Source organism: Scyliorhinus canicula, chromosome 17, assembly GCF_902713615.1.
Source record: "Scyliorhinus canicula chromosome 17, sScyCan1.1, whole genome shotgun sequence".
NCBI classification, from domain to species: Eukaryota; Metazoa; Chordata; class Chondrichthyes; order Carcharhiniformes; family Scyliorhinidae; genus Scyliorhinus; species Scyliorhinus canicula.
Genome location: NC_052162.1, coordinates 27,041,243 through 27,061,615, shown reverse-complemented (window position 1 = coordinate 27,061,615; position 20,373 = coordinate 27,041,243). Strand labels below are relative to the sequence as shown.

The window sequence follows — 20,373 nt, the reverse complement described above, 5'->3', positions numbered from 1 at the left end:
GAGATCAAATGCTGATTGGGAGAGATGCGATGAATGCTCTTTAGCTCTGAAGAAGACTCATGCAGACTCGATCCGTAAACTCCGTTTCTGTCTCCACAGATGATGCCAGAGTCTATCCAGCATTTTCTGCTTTTATTACTGAAGAGAACAAGTTGGCTCCCAGTTGCAGCTGAATAAAACTGCAGAGTCCTAAATGCATCTTTGAAACAGAAAATAGAAATGAGCTAGAAGTGGAATATCAGTTTGTAAACACACTACAGGAAGCTGCTGTTTCGTTGGAGTGAATTTGGGAAACATGGTATGACAGTAGCATTTTTCCATAAAAGGCCGAGTAACATACCTTGGATGTGAGATCATAAATAAAGGTTTAGAAATCCAGGAGTTTAGGCCTTTGTCTATGTTTAGTTCGCTAACCTCACCGATTACAGTTGGTTTTAGTGTTCCATATTAGAAAGAAGTCAGATAGGGGGTTCGGCTTTTGATCATTATATGTTAATCTTCGCTGGCAAGGACATGTTTGAGCTGCACTATGATTGCTGCACAACTTTGAATAATCCGAGAATCCTCACAATCTGACTCACACTTGAATACCCACTTCAACCAGAAAGTGGAACGTTGAGGACACTTAGATATCTGCAACATTGAGAGGGAAATAAATCAGGTGAAACTCAGTGATTTTACATCTGCCCTTTGTCTAAATGATTGATGCCGGAAAGAATGATTTAAGTTGGAGTAATTATTTAAAACAAGGTAAGGTAATTAGCCATAGCGCCCACGGGAACTACAAGCATCACTTTCTATTAGAGAGAGAAACAAGTGATTTTATACCTTGAGGGATTACTTTGCATTTAGCATGGAGTGAGGAAAGGAGGTATCCATAGAATCCTCACAGTGCAGAAGGAGGTCATTCAGCCCATCGAGGCTGCACCAATACTCCGAAACAACACCTTACCTAGGCCCGCTCCCCTGCCCTATCCCTGTAACTCCGTAACCCCACCTAACCTGCACAGCTTTGGACATTAAGGGGCAATTAAGCACTAACCTGCACATCATTGGACTGTGGGAGGAAACCAGAGCACCCGGGGGGAAACACAGGTAGACAGGGGGAGAACGTGCAAACTTCACACAGACAGTTAGCCAAGGCCAGAATCGAACCTGTATCCCTGGCTAATCACTGTGCCACCGCGCCACCCTGCATGAATAACCAGACCCAATACAAGAATTGAACTTGTACCTTTGACATCATGTTGCACCATTCTCTAGCCAGCCAAACTAACCGCCCCTCATTCTGGTACAAAAACTATTTTACTAACCTGATATATTTGACATAATTTTCACTATGCTTCAAGAAACAGGTCTTCAAGTATTTGGACTATCACATAATACATCCGCAACCACACAAGAAGAGTTTGCACAAAGATTGACACAGAAAGGGCTCTCTTGATTAGAGGGGAAACGTTATTTTCAAATGCTCCGTTTTAGGGAGAATTTTAAAGGAAGAGCAAGAGGTCGTGTGAGAGAAAGAGGGTTCTGAGAGGAACACCGGATTGTGAAGCGAGACAGTTGAAAGAAAAGTGAAAACAGTGACCTATATGTTCTGTTTTCAAGAAAGGATTTATAAAGTTGTAGAAAAAGTAGATCCCACTGACAGTCGCCCCAGTTATTTATTTTGTTACAAGAGCCCACGTCTGGCCAGTTTATGTCATTTAAACCCCGATAGAACGTCCTCTGAAGAAAAAGAAAGGTAATAATTTTCAATCAAACTAATTGCCCTCACTCTGGCAACAAAGTCAGATGCTGTGGAAATATTGAGAGATTAGACTGACCCATGATCCTTAATGAGACAGGTTTCTGTTGCACAGGGAAAGCATCTGGGCCTCGGCATCATTAAATGCAACCAAAGTGCTTGAAACATGACCTGAGTTTATAATTTATCATACTCGTTTTGATTATTAATGCTAACCTTGTCAAAGTGGCAGGGGCCCAGTCTTGGAGCACTTGAAGAAAGCCTCTTTATTACCGTAGTTTCCGGACTATAAGCCGCGACTTATTTCACACGTTTCGAACCTCGCGGCTTATACAACGACGCGGCTTATTTATGGATTTTTCCCGCTTTCTTTTCACTAAACCAATGAAATTGCGTAACGGGTCAAGGTAAAACAATGTAACTTTTTAGTTTACTGTTTAGATTAAATCGAGCGCGCTCAAACATCCCATCATTCTGATTACGGTAGTCATTTTGTCACCCTCATCATGGCAAAGACACGGAGAAATGCATATGATGCAGCTTTCAAGTTGAAGGCGATCGATCTGGCTGTTGGGAAAGGAAATAGAGCTGCTGCACTAGAGCTTGGTCTTAATGAGTCGATGATAAGACGTTGGAAACAGCAGCGTGAGGAATTGACTCAGTGCAAAAAGACAACTAAAGCTTTCAGAGGGAAGAAAAGCAGATGGCCCGAACTAGAAAATGAGCTCGAAGACTGGGTCAACATGCAGAGAGCAGACGGCCGAGGTGTTTCAACTGTACAGATCCGACTGAAAGCCAAAACAATCGCCACCGCAATGAAGTTTGAGAATTTTAGAGGTGGACCATCGTGGTGTCTCAGATTTATGAGACGTAAAGGCCTGTCCATCAGGGTACGGACGAGTTTGTGTCAGCAGCTCCCTCCCGACTACGAGGAAAAAATTTCAAACTTCCGCAAATTCACTGATGCAAAGATAGCAGAGCATTCCATTGGCCCGCACAATATCATAAATATGGATGAGGTTCCTCTGACATTTGACCTGCCTCTCACTCGGACTGTCAACAGGAAAGGTGAATCATCCGTCATGCTGAAAACAACTGGGCATGAAAAAACGCACTTCACCTGTGTTCTGAGTTGCACGGCATCGGGAGAAAAGCTTTTAAACGCACGACGATACCAAAAGAAAAATTCCCTACAGGAATTGTTGTGAAAGTCAACAAGAAAGGATGGATGACGGAAAGCCTAATGCATGAATGGCATACGGAGTGCTACGGCAAGCGACCGGGAGGATTCTTTCACAGGAACAAGGCATTGCTCGTTTTGGACAGCATGAGGGCCCACATAACAGATTCTGTGAAAGAAGCCATCAAGAGGACAAACTCAATTCCAGCTGTGATTCCTGGGGGCACAACAAAGTATTTACAGCCACTCGACATCAGTTTAAATCGTGCATTTAAGGTGGCGCTTCGTGTTCAGTGGGAGGCTTGGATGACAAGTGGGGAGAAATCCTTCACTAAAACGGGCCGCATGCGAAGAGCAACTTATGGTCAAGTCTGCCAGTGGGTCCTGACAGCGTGGAGCATTGTTAAAAAATCTACTATCATCAACGGGTTTCGAAAAGCTGGATTGCTGCGTGTTGAAGAGGGCAGCATGAGCTCAGCGGGAAATTTGCCTCCGGATGAAAGTGATGAGAGCGACAATGAAAACAATCCAACATCGGATGAAGCAATTCTGAGGCTATTCAACTCTGACACTGAAGGAGATGACTTCAGTGGTTTCAGTGCACAAGAGGAGGATAGTGACTGTGATCACCTGGGTTGGTGATATCTTGATTACGATCAGTAATAAAATACTTCTTTTTACACATGATTTATTTATTTTTAATGTTTCAAACTGATGATTCTATGTTAATCTTAAGAGCTTAATCGGATTGATTTCGCTCCACAGTGACCAATGACTTTCTTGGTAGGCTATTCTTTACCGCTAATTTTTTATTTTTGTTACAAGCCATATTTCGTTAAAGCCTGTGTAAAGCTCATTTGTTTCAATGTACCGGTAAGCACCTGCGGCTTATATACGTGTGCGGCTTATTTATGTTCAAAATAAAAAAAAATTTCAAAATCAGTGGGTGCGGCTTATAGTCAGGTGCGCTTTATAGTCCGGAAATTACGGTACCCAAGTTGTCAGCTCGTCGGCATGAAGAAGGCTGCAGTGGACAGAAATGGAGGGGAATGGTACTGCACGATGTCAAGGTTACCTCCTAATCTCTGCATGCCATGTTGCTGACTGACTTTTCAATTATTCAGCTGTACAGGAGGCTTCCACAGAAATGGCTCCATTTTGACAAAGCTGATGAATAGATAGGACCCCTGTGCAGAGTGTCACCAAGGTTGGAAAGAACAGAAGCAAGAAAAATGAAATAATGGTGATTAAATGACAACAGTTTTGAGCTCTTTGTTAGCTAAAGGGTATTAAAAACCCAAGACGGTTAAACAGAGTTCGGATACAGATCAACTACGATCTAATCGAATGACGGAACAGGCTCGGCGGGGGTCGGGGGGGGGGGGCTCCTGCTCATGCTCCTGTTACTACAGTATTTTCCTTTCTAAAGCCATAGCTTTCAGGAGAAAGACTGAGCAAGGCAGGTGACCCGTGATTTTGAGGTGCTGAAACAGAGTGGTTTCAAGTAAAGAGTTTTTATTTCAAATAGTAAAAATGCAGACAGGCAGAGCACTGTGTGGGACTACATACTTCGAACTTGCAAAGGACAGAAGGGCGAAATGAGGACCATAGTAATATCGACAAATAAAGGGAACAAGATTTCTTTTTTTTTTATAAATTTAGAGTACCCAATTCATTTTTTCCAATTAAGGGGCAATTTAGTGTGGCCAATCCACCTACCCTGCACACCTTTGGGTTGTGGGGGCGAAACCCACGCAAACACGGGGAGAATGTGCAAACTCCACACGGACAGTGACCCAGAGCCGGGATCGAACCTGGGACCTCAGCGCCGTGAGGCTACAGGGCTAACCCACTGAGCCACCGTGCTGCCCGGGAACAAGATTTCTGACCGAGGTTGGACGTTGAGAGGAGCTAGAAAGTGAGAGGTTATCAGATCCTAAGTTTTTTTTTCAATTGTGTCAGTTTTTTGGGTCTATGATATTGCTACAAAAATTTGTTAGTGTACATGAGGACACTGTCTCTAGATCTCTATTCCCATGATCCAAACAAAACAAGTCCTAATTGTGAAAGCATTGTGATCATGATACCAACTAAGCCACAGAGAGGTATTTTTTTTTTTTTATAAATTTAGATTACCCAATTATTTTTTCCAATTAAGGGGCAATTTAGCGTGGCCAATCCACCTACCCTGCACATTTTTAGGTTGTGGGGGTGAAACCCACGCAGGCACGGGGAGAATGTGCAAACTCCACACGGACAGTGACCCAGAGCCGGGATCGAACCTGGGACCTCAGCGCTGTGAGGCGGTTGTGCTAACCACTAGGCCACCGTGCTGCCCACAGAGAGGTATTTTGAGATATTCACATGTCCTGAACAGTTCTCTGGTGCCTAAAGGTAAATCCACTTCCATATCAAGCCATACAAGAATATCCCAGGTTTGATTTCCGTCCAAAGCTCAGTTACCAGATCTAAGGTGTGTAGCCATGCTGGCCACGCAAAATGGACACTGAGCCAAACTAAAATGGAAGGCAGCAGGGAAAGCCTGTTTAGTAAGAACAGACAGCCTGCTCTCAACTAATTAGCATTTTGCAAGCAGCAAACCAGTTTTCTGGCCAGGTGCAGATCTCCAGGCCAAAGGTGTTAATGGCAAAGCGCTTAACATCCTGATGAGGCGGCCCAGATCCAGACACACACAATGGCAACATTTCCATCTCAATGTAGCAGTTAATTGGTGGAGTAGACAGGATGGCACCAGAGTAACAAATATCGAAACCACCCCCCAACATCGAGGAAAGCCCCGCATTGGAGGATTTCGAAGGTAGCCGTTTGGAAACGTTCCAATCGGTACCGAAAGGTAGAGCCCGCCTAGAAGGGGGCAAGGACATTAGAGAGGGGTATAAAAGCAAATCCCCCACAGAGCCCCGGTCTGTTAAACCCGTGCTCCGGCTCTGACTGACATCTTGCATCCTGACTCCAGCCGTTGAGCACCAGCCGCCGAAACCGTAAGTTCAACGCTCGCTACGCGATCCAAGCCCACTAGACTCCCAAGTACCAGAACGCTTGCTGAAGGCTGCAGACAAAACCAGGACGAAGGCCTCGTTCTCTGACCTTGCCTGTTCCTGTTAGATAAGTATTCTGTTTGCTTAAGTTTAGTTATAGCTTAGTCTCTTAGTGTGTGCATGAGTATTTATTATAACTGTATAATAAATATTGATCGTTTGAACTTTACTAATCGGTGTATCGTCTTTATTACTTTGAACTTGACCTTGGAATACTTGTGACGTTGCCTATACGGCAACTGGCGACTCCAGAGCTAAATAATTACATAGAACAGAGCCTAGTAGTGTTAAGCACACGTCGAACTCGGAGGCGTGTTAATACACTCCAATAAACGCGTTTTACGCCCATAGTAAAACGTGCAACAGGTGAGAGGTTAGAAATGACCTGTCGGGGGCGGCATGTGGCGCAGTGGTTAGCACTGGGACTGCGGCGCTGAGGACCCGGGTTTGAATCCTGGCCCTGGGTCACTGTCCGTGTGGAGTTTGCACATTCTCCCCATGTCTGCATGGGTTTCACCACCACAACCCAAAGATGTGCAGGATAGGTGGATTGGCCACGCTAAATTGCCCCTTAATTGGAAAAAAATAATTGGGTACTCTAAATTTATTTCAAAAAAAGAAATGACCTGTCCCCTCCCTTGGGTAAGAAGGCTCAAATTCCTATTCTTAATGTTTGCACTGTTACTCCTGCTGAAAATGTTATTGATGTGGATTTTGGCCGTGGACAGGAAAAGGTTCAGTCCTAATGTGAGGCCTTGGCGAGTTAACAGTAGGTTGCTGTTGTTACAGCAACAATGGACACCCTAAGCAATTTTGGGACTTGGTTTTGTCAGCATCATTCTTCAGTGTTGTCACCATGAGCCACAAATTGATCAATTAGAAAGGCTAACAAAAGAATCACAATCTGTATATATGTTTATGGTGCAGAAATGCTCACTAGATGGGACAGATAGATAAGATAGAGAGTATTCACAGAGCTCTGCAGACAGAGAGCTCTGCACCACTCATTCTCTTGCAGCATTTGTATCCCAGCACGATCTGTCATGATCTCAAGACCAGAGGCTCAGTTTTATTCACAGGCCCTTGCTCTGCATTTCTCTCTCATTGGCCTGTGTAGTGATCCTCGCCTGGTTCTCCGCAGGTGAAAAAGGATTCAAAGTTAGTCCTGAAATGCCACGGGGAAGAACCACCACTGAAAATTGACAAAGTACACTGGGGTGGCTGAGAAAGTTCACAGACTGTACGTGGATGGAGTCGAATAGAAAACGAGACTGGAAATCATCAAAGGTGAAATGTTTGTTGGTCGAGCTGTGTGGATTAAACATCCTGGCAGTCAGCTCATGTATTTCCTGGCAGGAATTTTTAAAATAGTGAAACCTTCTAACTCCTGTGGTGGAATTTGTTCTGCGCAGTTTTGCCACTGTTAACATTAACATGACACAAATGTGTAAATGGCTGTCAAGCACACTGGGCTGCTTTGAGGTCATGTGCTTTCGAATACATTTATTTTTACTTTCCCAATAGAACTTAACTGAAAGCACGACAAAAATTCCATAACCGTATGAAGACCCAGACATCCACTATCCACTGGTCCAGATTTTTGTACCTGGTCTTTCAGACTTAGTGAGCCATTTGTCATCTTAGGCGAAGGTATTATCATCGAATCATAGAATCTTACAACACATTATGAGGCAGTTTGACTAGTTGTGCCTGTGCTTGTCCTTCAGTAAAAATACAAAGAGGCTTCGGGATTTGGGTACATAGATTATTAAAATGTCAAGAATGACTTCCGGTGGGTTCGATGAGGTGAGAGGTTGCATATCAGGTGGCTCCTGCTTGAGGACGTGATTTTTGACCATTGTTGCCCCCTCAGCTGGGGCTGCGCAGGAGAAAAAGTGATATAGTGGATAAGTTAGAATTCTTCCTCCGGTGTGGGATGTCTATTGGTGTAAACAAGGAGCGTGTCGAGTAAAGGGTTCTCTTCCGAAAGACCCACGTGGCGCAGGAGGGGAAAACATGGCGGAGGGTCCTGTGGCATTGTTGCCCGCTCGGTGGACAACTGAGAAGTTGGTGGAGTTTCTGACGGGAGAGTTTAAAATGCAAAGGCGGGACACCGTGGTGGCCTAGTGGTTAGCACAACCGCCTCACGGTGCGCGGTCCCAGGTTCGATCCCGGCTCTGGGTCACTGTCCGTGTGGAGTTTGCAGATTCTCCCCATGTCTGCGTGGGTTTCGCCCCCACAATCCAAAAATGTGCAGGGTAGGTGGACTGGCCATGCTAAATTGCCCCTTAATTGGAAAAAATAATTGGGTACTCTAAATTTTTTTAAAAATGCAAAGGCAGGTGGTCACGGACGATCTGGCAAAGTGACTGAGCCAATTTGGGCAGCTCTGGAAAGGGTGGAGCAGCGGTTGGAGGCGCAGAGGTCATCGCTCCAAAATCTGAAGGTGACGGTCTCAGATCATGAGGACCAGATCACCTCCAGATCAGGACCAGAATTGATGATGGTGGTGGAGGCGCAAAAAATAATGAAGGCCAAATTCGTCCACTTGGAGAATCGCTCCAGACGACAATCTGAGGATTGTTGAGCTGCCCGAGGGAATAGAAAGAGCCAAGGTCACAGAGTATGTGACAAAGCTGTTTGGGCATCTGGTAGGGGAGAGGGTCTTTGCATGCCCTCCGTAAATCAGCCACTGAGGAAGAAATCCAGATTTGGGGAGCCGCCACGTGTGATCATAGTCTAGCTGCCCAGGTGCTTAGACAAAGAAACGATCCTGAGGTGGGCGAAGGAGACACGAGAGTGCAGCTGGGAAGGCCACACCATCAGAATTTACCAAGACTTGGGAGCGGAACTGGTGAAAAGCAGAGTCGGGTTTAATAAGGCCAAGTTGGCTCTTTTTAGGAGCAAGGTGAATTTCGGAATGGTGTACCCCACCTGCCTGTGGGTCACGCATGGGGGCAGAGACCATTATCTCATCACGCCGGAGGACAACTTTATCAAGGAACATGGTCTGGGGGACATTTGAAAATATTGGGTGGTTTCACCTGTGTGGTGAACTTTTAGATATGTATTTTTTTTCACAGGGATTTCCTGGTATATTTTGTACATTTCTGTAATATCTGTTACACTGCATTTGGGGTATGGGTTATTGATACTTTCAAGCAATTGTTGGGAACAGTTGGGAATGTGAACGGATGGAGGTGTGGGTGTGGGGGTGGATTGGTATGGTGCACAAGAGGGAGGGCTTGCGCCAGTGCCCCCGTGGAGGTTGGATGTGGGGTTGCTGGCGGACAAAGGAGCATGTGAGAGGATAGGCCTCTCTATCAGGATGCATGTGGCATTTAATAAGAGCGAGGAGATCTCACCTACCACATTCTGGGAGGCATTAAAGGTGGTGAATAGGGGGAGCTGACCTCAATTAAGGCTCGCAAGAATAAGGCGGGAAGGATTTCATAGAATTTACAGTGCCGAAGGAGGCCATTTGGCCCATTGAGTCTGCACCGGCTCTTGGAAAGAGCACACTACTCAAGCGCACACCTCTACCCTATCCCCATAACCCAGTAACCCTACCCAACACTAAGGGCAATCCACCTAACCTGTACATCTGTGGGAGGAAACCAGAGCACCCATAGGAAACCCACGCCCACACAGGGAGAACGTGCAGACTCCGCACAAACAGTGACCCAAGCCGGGAATCGAACCTGGGACCCTGGAGCTGTGAAGCAATTGTGCTAACCACTATGCTACTGTGCTGCGAATAGAGAAACAGAGGTTGTTAGAGGCTATTCTGGTGGTGGACTGGCTACCCCTTGAAAGAGGAGTTGTTGAAGGAGAGTAAGAAGCTCCAGGTGGAGTTTGAATTGGTATCATAGAACATAGAACATAGAACAGTACAGCACAGAACAGGCCCTTCAGCCCTCGATGTTGTGCCGAGCCATGATCACCCTACTCAAACCCACGTATCCACCCTATACCCGTAACCCAACCCCCCCCCCCCCCCCCCCCCCCCCCCCATTAACCTTACTTTTTAGGACACTACGGGCAATTTAGCATGGCCAATCCACCTAACGTATCGACGGGGAAAGCGGTTGGCCAGCTTTGCCCTGTACGAGGGACAGTCAATGAATAGTGGGAGAAGGCCAGATGGCCATTGGCTCACCAGTTGAGACGGCAAGCGGCCTCTTGTGCAAATGAAGGACCCAGATGGAGGAATGTGTCTGATCCAATGATGTGTTTGAGACCTTTTACCGGGCCTGTACAAGTTGGAGCCCCGGAGATTGGCTTTGACATGATACACTCCTTGAATGGTTTGGACTTCCCGGTGGTGGAGAGGGAGAAAGTGCAGGGGCTAGAGGCTCGGGCTGGAGGGAATTATGAGGTGCCTTGGTTCTAGGCAGTCTGGGAAGGCACCCAGTGGAATTTTATTAAAAATGACGGAGGGGGTGCACATCTACTGGGGATGTTCAATGATTCATTATCCCGGGGGATGCTGCCGACCACATTGGCACAGGCTTCCGTCTCTTTAATCCGGAAGAAGGATAAGGATCCAGAGGAGTGTGGTTCATATCGGTCCGTATCTCTGTTGAATGACAGTGCAAATTTATTGACAAAGGTATTGGTATCTGGCTTGGGGGAATGTTCGCCGGTAGTAGTTGCTGAGGCTCTGACAGGGTTTGTGAAGGGCCGGCAAATGTCGGCCAATATATGGAGACTTTTGAATATACAGATGTCACTTTCAGAGCCAGAGGAATAAATTTCCATAGTCACAGAGAAAGCTTTTTAAAGTAAATTCAGAGTTCCCAATTATTTTTGTTCCAATTAAGGGGCAATTTAGTGTGGCCAATCTATCTAACCTGCACATCTTTGGGTTATGGGGGTGAAACCCACGCAGACATGAGGACAATGTGCAACCTCCACACAGACAGTGACCCAGGGCCGGGATTCGAACCCTGGTCCTCAGTGCCACAGTCCCAGTGCTATCCACTGCGCCACATGCCACCCTGACATGGAGAAAGTTTGAGCGGGTGGAATGGAACTATCTCTTTGACACACTTGTGTTTGGACCTAAGTTCATCTCTTGGATCAGATTGTTGTGCAAAGAACAAAGAACATAGAACAATACAGCACAGGAACAGGCCGTTCAGCCCTCCAAGCCTGTACCGGTCATGATACCAACCTTTGCCAAAACCCTCAGCACTTCCTTGTGCTGTATCCCTCTATACCCATCCTATCCATGTGTTTGTCAAATTGCATTTTGAATGCCGTCAATGTATCTGCTTCCACAACCTCTCCAGGCAATGTGTTCCAGGCACTCCCCACCCTCTGCATAAAAAAGCTGCCTCGCACATCTCCTCTAAACTTTGCCCCACGGACCTTAAACCTATGCTCCCTGGTGACTGACCTCTCCATCCTGGGAAAGAGTGCCTGTCCATCCAATCTATCCATACTGCTCATAATCTTGTAGACCTCTATCAGGTCACCCCTCAGCCTCCGTATTTCTTTTTTTTAAATTTAGAGTACCCAATTAAATGTTTCCAATTTAGGGGCAATTTAGCATATTCAATCCACCTACCTTGCACATCTTTGTGGTGTGGGGGCGAAACCTACACAAACATGGGGAGAATGCACAAACGCCACACGGACAGTAACCCAGAGCCGGGATCGAACCTGGGACCTCGGTGCCATGAGACTGCAATGCTAACCACTGCACCACCATGCTGCCCTCCACCTCTGTTTTTCAAATGAAAACAGTCAGAGTCTATTCAGCCTCTCCACATAGCTAACACCCTCCAGACCAGGCAACATCCTAGTAAACCTCCTCTACACCCTCTCTAAATCTTCCACATCCTTCTGGTAGTGTGGCGACCAGAATTGTGCGCAATATTCCGAATGCGGCCTTACCAGGTTTCTATACAACTGTAGCATGACTTGCCACTTTTAATACTCGATGCCCCGCCCAATGAAGGCAAGCATTCCAAATGCTTTCTTGACTACCTTGTCCATTTGTGTTGCCACCTTCAAAGATCTGTGGACTTGCATGCCCAGATCTCTCTGACTTTTTATATTCCTAAGAGTTTTGCCATTTACGGTATATTTTCCCTCTATGTTAGACCTACCAAAATGCATTACTTCACATTTGTCCGGATTAAACTCCATTTGCCATTTCTCTGCCCAAATCTCCAACTTATCTATGTCCTGCTCTATCTTCTGATAATCCTGAACACTATTCGCCACTCCACCAACCTTGGTGTCATCCACACACTTGCTAATCAGACAGGCTACATTTTCCTCCAAATCGTTTATGTATACTACAAACAACAAGGGCCTCAGCACAGATCCCTGTGGAACACCACTAGTCACAACCTTCCATTCAGAAAAACACCCTTCTATTGCTACCCTTTGCCTTCTGTGACCGAGCCAGTTCTGTATCCATCTTACCACCTCACCTCTGATCCCGTGTGACTTCACCTTTTGTACTAGTCTGCCATGAGGCACCTTCCCAAAGGCTTTACTAAAGTCCATGTACACAACATCCACCGCCCTCCCCATATCAATCATCTTTGTCACCTCCTGAAAAAACTTGATCAAGTTAGTGAGGCACGACCATCCTTCACAGAACCATGCTGTCTATTGCTTATGAGTCCATTTGTTTCCAAATGGGTATAAATCCTGTCCCTGAGAATTCGCTCCAATAATTTACCGACTACTGACGTGAGGCTCACCGGCCTATAGTTTCCAGGATTATCCCTGCTACCTTTCTTAAACAGTGGTACCACATTAGTTATTCTCTAGTCCTCTGATATCTCACTGCGAGTGTTTGTACCAATCCATTAAGCTCAGGGTACTTTCAGATGTATAGGGGATCAAGGGAGGGGTATCCACATTCCCTGTTACTTTTTACGTAGGCACTTGATCCACTGGCTATTACACTGAGGTCGTCCACAGAATGGAAGGGTGTAGAGAGCAGAGGTATGGAGCATTGAGTGTCCCTATATGTGGATGACTTACTGGTGTATGTAATAGACCGCCTCAGCAATGTGGGAAAGATTGTGGAGATACTAAGTAAGTTTGGTTCCTTTTCGGGTTATAAACTCAATTTGGGAAGAGTAAGGTGTTCCCGGTGAACCCTCAGGGAATGAATGCAAGTCTGGAGAAACTGCCATTTCAGTTGGCCAGATCGAGTTTTGGATATTTGGGAATACATACATAGAACAGTACAGCACAGAACAGGCCCTTCGGCCTTCGATGTTGTGCCGAGCATTGTCCGAAACCAAGATCAAGCTATCCCACTCCCTGTCGTTCTGGTGTGCTCCATGTGCCTATCCAATAACCCCTTGAAAGTTCCTAAAGTGTCCGACTCAACTATCACAGCAGGCAGTCCATTCCACACCCTAACCACTCTCTGAGTAAAGAACCTACCTCGGACATCCCTCCTATATCTCCCACCCTGAATCTTATAGTTATGCCCCCTTGTAACAGCTACATCCACCCGAGGAAATAGTCAACTGGGCATTGTTGCATAAGCTAAACCTGTCTTGTGTGGTAGATGGTGGCCGGGATTCTCCGATCCTGTGGCCAAGTTCTGACGCTGGCATCAAAAGCGGCGCATGCCATTCCGGCATCAACAGGCCGCCAGGCCTGGGTATGCACCCCTTCCTCGGGGGCTAGTATGGCTCCACAGTGTTGTCGGCTGGTCCGGCGCTCGGAAACCGGCGTTCCACGGTCGTGCGAGTCCGCGCATGCGCCCCATGGCCGGAGCGAGTCTGCGCATGCTAGTGGGTTCCCATCTCCGCGCCGGCCCCCGGGCAATGTGGTGGAGCCGTACAAGGGCCCGACGCGGAGGAACAGGCCCCTCATGGAACTAGCCCGCCCGCCAATCGGTAGGCCTTGATCGCGGGCCAGGCCACAGTGGAGGCACCCCCCGGAGTCGGAGCCCCCACCAGGACAGCCCCGCAGCCAGAACTCCGAGGTCCCGCCGGGAGGGACCATACGTAACCCACACCGGTGGGACTCGGCCTTACTCGGTGGGCACTCGGCCCGTCGAGGCCCGGAGAATCGTCTGGGGGGGCGGCGCGGCGGTGATCCCGCGGTTGGCCGAGAATCGGCCCCGGAGAATCGGCGGGCCGGCGTCGGGACGGCGTGGCGTGATTCTCCCGCCCTCGCCCCTCACCCCCCGCCACCAATTCTCCAACCCAGCGTGGGGTCGGAGAATCCCGGCCGGGGTGTTTCAAGAGGTGGAATGCTCCCTGATATTTATGGGCAGGTGTTGGAGAGGGAGAGGGTTACACTGGAGGAGATAAAGAGAAAATGGGATGAAGAGTTAGGCTGTTCATTTGAGCGGGGTGTGTGGAGTAAGATCCTACATAGGGTAAACTCTAGCTCCTTGCATGCGAGGATGAGCCTAATCCAGTTTAAAGTGGTGCACAGAGTGCACATGACTAAAATGCCCATGAGTGTTTTCTTTCCAAAGGTAGAAGATAGATGGGAGTATTGTTCAATGGGCCGGCAAACCACTCGCACATGTTTTCACCCTTCCCATAAATTAGGGAATTTCTGGCAGTCCTTTTTCGAGACCATGTCAGAGATTTTGGGGTGAAGCTAGCACCGTGCCCACGAGCGGCAATATTTGGGGTTTTGGATGAACCGAAGCTGCAGGAAGGGAAAAGGGCTGATGTTTTTGTCTCTGCCTCCTTGATAGTCCGGAGGAGGATTCTGTTGGGGTGGCAACTCCGGAGTCGCTGAGGACGACGACTTGGGTGGGAGATCTATAGGAGTTTTTTTGCATCTGGAGAAAGTTATGTATGTCATTAGGGGGATCGAAGGAAGTGTTCTATTCAAGCTGGAGGCTGTTTATCTCCTCCTTTAAGGATAGGTAGTCGTCCACAAGTAGTGCAGAGGTTAGATAGTGCGGGGGTGGGGGGTTGCACTAAATGGGGGATTAAGGGGTGGGTTGGTGGGTTTTTTGTTGTAAAAATTATATAAAGTTGAGGGATATTTGTGTATATTGTAAAATGGAAAATGTCCTGAATAAACATATTTTTTAAAAAGTCAAGAACAGGAAGAGAAAATGGTCAAAAATCCAATACAATGCTGGCCTTTATACCTAGAGGAATAGAATACAAGGGACAATAATTATGTATCAGCTATTCAAAGCCCTGGTTAGACTATACTCACAGCATTCTTTTTTTAAATAAATTTAGAGTACCCAATTATTTATTTCTCAAATCAAGGGGCAATTTAGCATGGCCAACCCATCTAACCTGCACATCTTTGGGTTGTGGGGGTGAAACCCACACAAACATGGGGAGAATGTGCAAACTCCACACAGACTCCTGGGGCTAGGATTGAACCCGGGTCCTCAGCGCTGTAAGGCATCAGTGCTAACCACTGCGCCACCGTGCTGCCACTATGCCGAGCATTCTGAGCAGTTCTGGGCACCACATCTCAGGATAGATATATCGGTCTTGGAAGGAGTGCAAAGTAAATTGACCAGAATGACACCTGGACCCCAAAGGTTAAATTACAAGGAGGTACACAAATTAGGGTTGAATTTCCAGGAATTTAGTAGGTTGAAGCGCCATTTGATCCAGGGTTTCGGGATTATAAGGGGATAGGATAGGAAGAGAGAAACTCGCTTTGCTGGTTGGGTATCTAGGACTATGGGTGTGTCAGCCAAAATTGGAAACAAACCTTACAAGAATGACATTAGGAAACATTTCTGCACACGAAGAATGGTAGAAATTTAAAACACCCTTCGATGAATGGCAATTGACGCCAATTTGTAATTCTAAATCTAAGATTGATACATTTTTGTATAAAAAGATATGAGGCAAAGGGTATATGGAGTTGGATTGCAGATCAGCGATGGGTGTACCTTCACCAGGTGGACTGCTGTGGTTCAAGAAGGCAGCTCATCACCACCTTCTTAAGGGCACTTATGAATGTACATTGCTGGCGTATTCCAAGGAGCGATCCAATTAGTTCTACTTCTCTGCATTCCCTCATAGCCCTTTAATTGGAAATAGTTTTCCTTCACTTACTCTAGCCAACTGCTTCATGATTTTAAACACCTCTATCAAATCCCTTAACAATCTCTGCTCACGGGAGAACAACCAGTCACTACACAGGCTGCATTTTATGGAGGTGACCAGGGCCAATAGTGAGGGAGCAAACCCACTTTGGTGGTCACAGGACCTGGGATCACATTTAGCAGCGGCAGTATGAGGGCGCATCAATGGAGACCCATCCCCAAAGTCACCTAGTGGGGTCTAGGGGTGACAGGAAGGCAGCTCACCACCACCTTCTCAAAGGTGACCATGACGGTCAATAAATGCTGGCCCAGCCAACAGTGCCCACGTCCTGAAATTTTGAAAAACTTAAGCAGCTCAGCTGTGAGTGGGTCATCTGACACCTTTCCTACCATTGACTAAATAGCATGGCGGCGGCAAGACAAAGGGCATATGTCATGCCCCACCTGCCCGTGCTATTTTGCCAGCCTTCCTGCATCCCAGTCTGTTCCCAAAGGGCTGGTAAAATCCAGCGTAATATCACTGTGATCTTTCATCCTTGGAATCATTCTGGTAAATCACTCCTGCACTCTGTCCAAAACTAAGATTTCTTCCTAAAGTTTCTGCGTGGAATCAGGTGCAATCCTTCTGCTAAAGCCTAACTAGTGGCTTATAAAGGCTAGCAAAATCCTCGCTTTTGCACTCCATGCCTTTATTCATAAAGCAGTCTTTATTCATAAATCTGTCTTTTTAACGGGCTTCTCAACTCTTCTGCAATTTTCAAAGATTTCTGTACACAAACACCTCTTTGTTCCTGCATCATCTTTAAAATTGCTTCTGTGGCGTCTTCTCATTCTTAACCATCTTGGCCATCAGTCCTAACCTGCCTTAAAGATATGTTTTGTTAAAGACACTATGTAGATGCAACTTGTCCTTTCTTTCATCCTCACCACCTTAAACTTCATCTTTATCCACCTGATAGCTGCCGTATTGTTTGCTAGATCAATTAAATTGAATTGAAATCAGCCTTCACCTGAATACCTTTTTGTGTGCAATTGTTTTTTGCCCTTTCCCATGATCATCTAAACCGTTATCCACGGTCCTTCCACATGCTCGATTTGTTCCATTCAGTTCCCCCTGAATTAGGTTCCGCAGCGATGCTCTCCTCGTCTGGCCGAAAGTACAAAAAAGAATTAAAACAGGGCTCGTCCGGGATTTGAACCCGGGACCTCTCGCACCCTAAGCGAGAATCATACCCCTAGACCAACGAGCCAATACGATGAGATGTTCTACCGTTATTCCATTTTTAGTATTATCCTGCGATGTTAATATTCCTGCAATCTGTATGTGCTAATTAAATGCACCTAGTTTTGTTGAGTGATACTGGTTGGTGTTGGCGGGGGAGGGTCCCGTCGCAGGGCAACAAAATACTGTTCCTTCCCTAATCCAGCGAACACCACGAAATGTGATCACGTTTATTATTTGAATTAAAGTCGGTAAAGAATGTTTTGCAATTGTGATTAGATCTTTCCCATGTGAACAATTGGTGCATGTAGCTGGGGACAGAGAGCAGTGTGCTGCATTGTACTGTATCCTCAGCAGCTCCTCAACCTGGGACTTGCTGTCACTGCAGCAGCTCCCAGTGCTCTGAAACAGCAGCTCCCAGTGCTCTGAAACAGCAGCTCCCAGTGCTCTGAAACACCGGCTCCCAGTGCTCTGAAACACCGGCTCCCAGTGCTCTGAAACACCTGCTCCCAGTGCTCTGAAACACCGGCTCCCAGTGCTCTGAAACAGCAGCTCCCAGTGCTCTGAAACAGCGGCTCCCAGTGCTCTGAAACAGCGGCTCCCAGTGCTCTGAAACACCGGCTCCCAGTGCTCTGAAACAGCAGCTCCCAGTGCTCTGAAACAGCGGCTCCCAGTGCTCTGAAACAGCGGCTCCCAGTGCTCTGAAACACCGGCTCCCAGTGCTCTGAAACACCGGCTCCCAGTGCTCTGAAACAGTAGCTCCCAGTGCTCTGAAACACCAGCGTGCTGAGAGTGTAGGGCAGCTCCCCACAACCGGATGCTGCTGCTGCAAGTCCAACCCCAAACCACTATTTTAATTTAACTGGGTTTTTCACTGATATGGGAATAACCCATATCAGTTGCCAGAACATTAATACTGTCCCCGGGACTGAGAGTGCGACGCAGAGTGTATTACAAAACAACACAAAGCTAATGTTTCCAATGTTGCCGGAGTTAGTATCATTAAAAATGCAACATTGAGCCCTCGCCCGGAAATCGGTGTGCGGGACCCGGACAGTGAGTGCTGCAAAGCTGCGGTGTCCTCTTACATTCATCTACTTCTTTGCGAAGCAAGCAGCAAAAGTCCCGTTCTGTTGATATTGTAGTACCGTTAACTTTAGCACTGCGGTGCGATTTCTAGGTCGGCTCGTTGGTCTAGGGGCATGATTCTCGGTTTGGGTCCGAGAGGTCCCGGGTTCAAATCCCGGACGAGCCCTTATTTTCTAGAATTAAACTTCCAATAATTATTTTCAAGGGGCCTTTCTGATATTTTTTAATTGATAAAAAAAAGAAAAGAAAAGCAAAGGCTGTCGGGGATTTGAACATAGCATTTATCATACTGTAAGCCGGCACGTTACCCCTAGACCAACACAGTCGATACATAATGCAGACTCGATTTTAGTCCCACTGGGGATTTGTCATTCTATTGTTATGTTGCAATGCTTGTTCTGCAATGTTGGGCTCAGCGCTGGCGATGGGCTTCCTTCTGTGCTGTAATAATTCTAAGATTTGATTCTATTACCGTTCAATCTGAATTTAACGCCTTGTGATAACACTGCAGTGGTGTTTATCCATGTAATGGTGAGACATTTTTGCACAGCAATTCAAACTCGGAGCGGCACTTTGTTATGCAGCGCCTGTCACAATAGCATGTATTTTAACCACTTCTTTGTCATTATTTTAATGTAAAATTGCAACTGCGAGGATTTTAATGTAACCCCACTTTCGCTCCTTTCTTTTTCAAATGCATGTTTAATTTGTTTTTTTACCCCCTGTTTTAAGATGCAAGGTACATACAGTCCAGTATTTTTTCGTAATTTCTGGAAACGCTTGAGCAGAATCTGTTGACTTTGAGGAGAAATGTTGGAGTGTCGTTTCAAGGCGGCAACCTTTGATCAGACCCAGGTCAGCCGAATTTAACAGCACGTCCCCCCCCCCCCCCCCCCCTCTTGTTATGTAGTAATTGCAAAATAGCAGGTCCCTTACTCCAAACCTACCCTATCCGCGCTGTAGTTATTCAACTTATTACTGACACAATTTATCAACTTTACAATTAAGGAAACATTTTTAAAAGTATAAGAGAAAACTGAGGTTCATTAACTGATTGATAATATCCACATTCATGTATAAAATTGGTCAATTTTCCCAAAATGTATATCATGTTGATAAACATCTGAGCGGGCATTCATACGAATGGGTGGCACGGTAGCACAGTGGTTAGCACTGTTGCTTCACAGCACCAGGGACCCGGCTTGGTCACCGTCTGTGCAGAGTCTGTACGTTCTCCCCGCATCTGCGTGGGTTTCCTCCAGGTGCTGGGGTTTCATCCCACAGTCCAAAGACGTGCGGGTTAGGACACTAAATTGTCCTGTAGTGTCCAAAAATTAGGTGGGGTTGCTGGGTTACGGGGATGGGTTGGAGGTATGGAGGCTGAGGTAGGGTGCTCTTTCAGGGCCGGTGTAGACTCAATGGGCCGAATGGCCTCCTTCTGCACTGTAAATTCTATGACTATCTATGGTGACTAGCAGCTGCCCTGTGAAATGTAGCCATGCTGGCCACGCAAAATGGACACTGAGCCACACTAAAATGGAAGACAGCAGGGAAAGCCTGTTTAGTGAGAACAGACAGCCTGCTCTCAACTAATTAGCATTTTGCAAGCAGCAAACCAGTTTTCTGGCCAGGTGCAGATCTCCAAGCCAAAGGTGTTAATGGCAAAGCGCTTAACATTCTGATGAGGCGGCCCAGATCCAGGCACACACAATGGCAACATTTCCATCTCAATGTAGCACTTAATTGGTGGAGCAGACAGGATGGCACCAGAGTAACGAATATCGAAACCACCCCCCAACATCGAGGGAAGCCCCGCATTGGAGGATTTCGAAGGTAGCCGTTTGGAAACGTTCCAATCGGTACCGAAAGGTAGAGCCCGCCTAGAAGGGGGCAAGGACATTAGAGAGGGGTATAAAAGCAAATTCCCCACAGAGCCCGGTCTGTTAAACTCGTGCTCCGGCTCTGACTGACATCTTGCATCCTGACTCCAGCCGTTGAGCACCAGCCGCCGAAACCGTAAGTTCAACGCTCGCTACGCGATCCAAG

At 46.7% G+C, this 20,373-nt stretch overlaps 2 non-coding genes across 2 annotated transcripts; one reads left to right on the top strand and one right to left on the bottom strand.

Moving 5' to 3' along the window:
* Window positions 1–17,194: 17,194 nt before the first annotated feature.
* On the bottom strand, window positions 17,195–17,266 carry trnap-agg. Its single transcript has one exon. It is a non-coding gene; the product is annotated as a tRNA-Pro (tRNA).
* A 1,155-nt stretch (window positions 17,267–18,421) lies between these two features.
* trnap-ugg lies at window positions 18,422–18,493 on the top strand. The gene has a single exon. It is a non-coding gene; the product is annotated as a tRNA-Pro (tRNA).
* The last annotated feature ends 1,880 nt before the right edge of the window (window positions 18,494–20,373 follow it).